The sequence below is a fragment of the Prosopis cineraria genome, unplaced genomic scaffold, assembly GCF_029017545.1.
Source record: "Prosopis cineraria cultivar Desert tree isolate PC_DT_omini unplaced genomic scaffold, ASM2901754v1 PC9, whole genome shotgun sequence".
NCBI classification, from domain to species: Eukaryota; Viridiplantae; Streptophyta; class Magnoliopsida; order Fabales; family Fabaceae; genus Prosopis; species Prosopis cineraria.
The window spans coordinates 2,291,026-2,296,835 of record NW_026555340.1 but is presented as its reverse complement, the minus strand read 5'-3'; the positions used below and the strand labels follow the sequence as shown (position 1 = coordinate 2,296,835).

General features: G+C 30.8%; 1 pseudogene; it reads right to left on the bottom strand.

Annotated features, from left to right (window-relative positions):
- Positions 1-2,940: 2,940 nt before the first annotated feature.
- Positions 2,941-3,691, bottom strand: LOC129320380 (linoleate 13S-lipoxygenase 2-1, chloroplastic-like; annotated as a pseudogene).
- Between the last annotated feature and the right edge of the window lie 2,119 nt (positions 3,692-5,810).

Below are 5,810 nucleotides of genomic sequence, written 5' to 3'. Positions count from 1 at the left end.
AAGTTGTTTGTTCATTGGCCTTGTGGAAGTGTTCGTCTCTTGTTGATACCCTTTAAGCAATCTAATACATACATGTGTATCCACTTCTTGTTTGGCATTGATGTTCAAGACTAGCTTGGCTTTGAAAATGGCAGGAGTTCTTATTTCAAGTCTTTTTGACCTTAACCTTACAAGTAATGGGTTTAAAGGAGGAAGAGTTAGTCCTTGTCGTCATTCAACTGATCCAGCTTTTAATTCTTCTATTGCACTGACATTGGTTCTAGCCTGGGTTTTGCGAGCTTTCCCAAGAAAAGGAAAAAAAAAACACTTGCCTCTCTAATCCATGATATGGTTGCTCTTTAAGGTGTGTTGTTGAAAAGTTTTAAAAAAGGAGGGGAGGGAAGTTGCTTTCCTTCTCTTGTTTATTTAGTAATTAATAAAGGAAGGAAAAAAAAACCTTTTATTTGGTTAAAAAATTAGAGAGGAGCAACTCCTTTCCCCTCCCCTCCAATTTGAGGGTTTTTTGGAAGGAAGAAGAGAGAAAAAATAATTAAAAAAATTTAAACATTTATATTAAAAACCTTAAACTACTTTTTATATTAAAGGATTATGAATTATTTTTCTCTCTCTTTCTTATAATAAAATAATTTTATTACCTTAGAAAAGTTAATATATATTTTTAATATATTAAATTTTAATATTTTTCATTAGACTCACTAATAAAATATAGTTTGTTCTTTAATTTTTTTATTAACATATGTTAATAGTCTTAAAACAAAAACTTAATAAATTCTAATATAACAGTTTTTTTAAAGCAAAAAATAGAAATCAAGTTTAAATTTGAAAAAAATAAAATTGTTAACTTATTTTTTATTTCTCTCCCCTCCTAAACCCCTCCCTTCCCCTCCATTAAAAGCCCTCCCCTCTTTCCCTCCCCTCCCCTCAACCAGGTGTGTTTTGAAATGAGCAATGTCATCGTCCTTCATACCGCTTCAGGCTACTCATCATTTGATGGTGTTATTTTTTCATACTTTTGTTGCAAATATATTTCTCTTTGCCCTCAGTTTAGACTTCGTCAAGCATTTTGATGGTTGGAGACAATAGTATATTTGGGATATTGCTTTGGTATTGCTGCATTTGTTTTCATCTCTGTGCATTTTTAGGTACTTCTTTTATTGGAGATGGTGCTTATGAGTCCATGTAGATATTGCATTTGACGCTGGTTGATTTGCTCTGTTACCCTCATCTTGTCCTTGTTGTTTATGGTGTCTTTGTGGACCAGTTTACTAAGGTTTTTTTCAATGTGTTTGTTTTTTGTTGTCCTTTCTTTTAGTTTGTCTTTTGTGCCCAAATAAATTCTTTTTGGGCCTTTGCTTTTGTAAAGGACTAACAGCTTATTAATAAGTTATCCTTCCTTCTAGAAAAAAATGTTAAATTCATATGTGACCTTTTTTAACACCTTGGTAAAGCAAACTTTTGCATGTTATAGGGTTATTATATTTCAGCAACTATAACATTGTTTGTAATTAGGTGCTTGTAAGTATGCACTCTGAAAGGGTGAGATCAACTTAGAAAGCACTGGTCTAAGCCTGTTTCTAAAGACTTCAAAAATAATTTTGTAAGACACATTATAGAAATTAATAGGCCTCAAGTGATTAAAGGATTTTGGATTTTATCCTTTTGGAATAAAAAAGGGATGTAAGACTTGTTTAAGACTATAAGATATGTTCATAGTACTAAAGAGAATTTACTATGGAATAAACATCCTCCACCATAATATTCCACTTATTTTCATGATGAAAGCCATCAAGACCTAGAAAGCTATCCTTTAGAAGAGCAAAGACAGTATATTTGACCTCAGATTTTGAATTAGGAGACATTAAGAACTGGATATTGAGTCTTCAAGATGTAGAACAAAAAAAAAATTATTAAATCTTATAGAAAGTCCTATTGTGAGTAACCGCATAGTAAAAGAAGGCTTTAATGGTCTCTACCTTGCCAAAGAATAGTTATAAGGACATGAACAATGCTACTTTCTGATCAAAGGCACAACAGAAAAGTCATTCAGCAACTATTGATCACATAGTACATGCTTTTTATTTTTAACATTTTTTATTATCTAGGTAATATAAAGCAAATGAGAAAGCTAATGAGATGAATGTGCTCATCATAAGGCAATACTTCAAAAGTTATCCTTTAGAAGAGAAAAGATAGTATATTTGACCTTAGATTTGAATTAGGAGACATTAAGAACTATATTGAGTCTTCAAGATGTAGAACAAAAAAAATTATTAAATCTTATAGAAAGTCCTATTGTGAGTAACGCATAGTAAAAGAAGGCTTTAATGGTCTCTACCTTGCCAAAGAATAGTTATAAGGAACATGAACAATGCTACTTTCTGATCAAAAGGCACAATAGAAAAGTCATTCCAGCAACTATTGATCACATCCAGTACATGCTTTTTATTTTTAACATTTTTTATTATCTAGGCAATATAAACGCACATGAGAAAGCTAATGAGATGAATGTGCTCATCATAAGGCAATACTTCAAAAGTTATCCTTTAGAAGAGAAAAGATAGTATATTTGACCTTAGATTTTGAATTAGGAGACATTAAGAACTAGATATTGAGTCTTCAAGATGTAGAACAAAAAAAATTATTAATCTTATAGAAGTCCTATTGTGAGTAACCGCATAGTAAAAGAAGGCTTTAATGGTCTCTACCTTGCCAAAGAATAGTTATAAGGAACATGAACAATGCTACTTTCTGATCAAAAGGCACAATAGAAAAGTCATTCCAGCAACTATTGATCACATCCAGTACATGCTTTTTATTTTTAACATTTTTTTATTATCTAGGCAATATAACGCACATGAGAAAGCTAATGAGATGATGTGCTCATCATAAGGCAATACTTCAAAAGCTAATAAACTTAATAAGATGCTTAAAATCCAGACTTTAAATTGAAATACTATATGGAATCCCCATTTCGGTGACTCTAGCTCTAAAAAAGGGCTTCATCAATTCATAAGGTACCATCCTAACACCATTCCTTTCCTCAAACCAAAGTCCTTATTCCTTGAATCAATAATCCCTTCAATCTCCTTCAACCTCCCATGAAACCTCTCAAAAGCAGCCTTCACATTCTTATCTTCACCCCATGAATCCTCCACGAAATCCTTAATATATTGCTTATTAGGTGAATGTTCTGATAACAATCTCAAGACCTCCATAACTAGAGTCGCTTGGATCTACGATAGAAACTCCAAAAGCATATCTTTAGGTTTGTTAACAATTTTTCCCATTCTTCATTTGTAGGATCTTTTATAGGCATTTTGATTTTAGCAATCGAGGGTCTATTAGGGAAATACCCTCCACAAGTGTATTGAGCAAAATTGATTGATGCATGATGAGCTGAGGCAACCCAGGCTATAGTAGTAATGATCTCAATTAGGTCTTTAGGGGTTTTGAGATTTGGCCACCATCCCTCCTCTTTTTTGTCTCCATAACCTATGGTTCGGATTTCAGTCCACCATAATTACAGCTCATGATCTGAATGGATGAGGCTAGGGTCTGGGTACTAGTGGATGACATAATCTGTGACCCATGATTTTAAGGCATCCCAAATGAGAAGGCCATCATTAGCAAAAGGGTAGTCTTCAATTGCTAGCTTTAGACCATATGGTGCACTAGGATCTTCTATTGCCATTTCCTTGTTAGTACACCAAAAGGAGGTCATTGATTAACTATGAATTCATAAGTCAATGATATATATTCAATCTAAAATTTTATTGGAAAAACATTCCATTTCTATGACAAGAAAAACAAGATATGTAATATCTTTTGGAATCTTATTATCATCAATATTTCATAACAACTGTGGCTTGCCTTTTTAGTTATTATGGCCATTTTTGCTGCAGAGATAAATGAAAATTTGTTTGATAGGTTGTAACTATATAAAACGTGATAATAGAGTTGATATAATTGAGAAAGAAGTATGTAATTTTCATTATGTAAGAGCTTTTGTGAGTTATTTTCTAGTTTTGAAGGTTTGTACTTTGTAGAATATTTGCAAATGGCTTAATGTTTGAAGCAAATTTCTTACAAGTAGTATGTCACATATTATGCCATTAATGGGTTTGTTGAATTAGTAGTAAAAGGTGGTATTTGTCCTTGACCAATTGGGATCAACTTTGGGAAGTAAAAGATGGTATTTGTTGAAAAAGTTTGTATATATACTTAAATGTATTTATTTCAAATTAAATCAAGATATATGAGTCTTTAATATGTTGTTTATTTTATAACAAACTCATGTTATTAATATTTTTAATTTAACCCAGAAAAAACCTAACTAGTTGTAAAAAAGAGGTGAATGATGTGGTTTAACATTAACGGAACTGAACTTGTAAAATAAGGATCTTATTGGTTTTTCTATATAGTAAATTAAAGAAGAAACAGAACATAGACTCTGTACTTGTGAACAAGATCATTGAGGAGACCCTGTAAATCAAACCAGCAAAACTGGTCATATGCCACAAGTTAAGCTCCATGGAATATTTTTTCGGAGAGAAAGAGATTGTTGGAAATTGTGCCCTAGGGCCAATCATTATACTATGCACATTATTATTTAATAAATTTCTTTTTTGTTATCATAACAATTGCATATTTAATATGATAACTGTATCCTTAAACAAACTATAGTGATTGTCTTAAATGTCCCTGGATTAATATAACTTTGATTAATTACAGAGATACAAATTAAAGTCATAGATACTTTAAAGAGCACAAGGTGCTGGACCGACCTACTATGAGAAAGCTGTATGGTATAAGTCATAAGCTTATCTCATATGTAACTATATCACTAAGTCTTTGACCTGAGATCATCATGGATTCTTACACGATGACCACTAAACTTTAACCTAGTCAAAAGTCACCTTTGATCGGGTGATTATAAAGGCTGTGATTGAGTATACTGATATTCATATAGAGAAATATGAGTGGTCAAGATGGAATTTGTCCCTCACGTTAAGTGAGAGATATTATTGGGCTCCTCGATGAGTAAGACTGAGAAAATGTATGGCCATACTACAATAGAAAGGGTTTTCCATTGCTACTGTCAGTCTACTCAGAGATCGAGAAAGTAACAGTCAAGTAAAGGAGAATGATAATTTCATGTCTCATACTTGACTGAAATATCACGTGACAAAAGAGATGTGATATGGTTGCATGATAAGTTACATTAGATCATTGATTCCCTTGTGAATTGGATCATGTAATGTCTTACTAGAGGCCACTTGTAACTTGTGCGCTAATAGTGTAATTAGCCCACTGCCAATTTCATATAGGCCTACAGGGTCGCACACAAGAATAGCTCAACTCAAGCTATAATGTCCAAGTTTGTTGAATTTGGAATATGTCTAGATTCAATGAATGTAATATAGGGTGAATGAATTTTATACATATATATATATATATATTTGAATATTTATTTGATAAATATTTATATATATATATGAATATAAAATTCAAAATATAATTATATATATTTTTTCAAAATATATATATCCATATATGTATATATATTAGATATATATATATATGATATATGTATATGATATATAAAATTAAATATATATATATATTTGAAATATATATGTATATATATTCGTATATATATAATATAATATGTATATGTGATATATATATTATATTATGTTAGTTTTAAATTTAATTTTATATGATAGATTAAATTTAATAACTAACATGATAAGAGATAATATCATATTAATTTTATAATTTAAATTTATAAGATAAATTCAAATTAGATA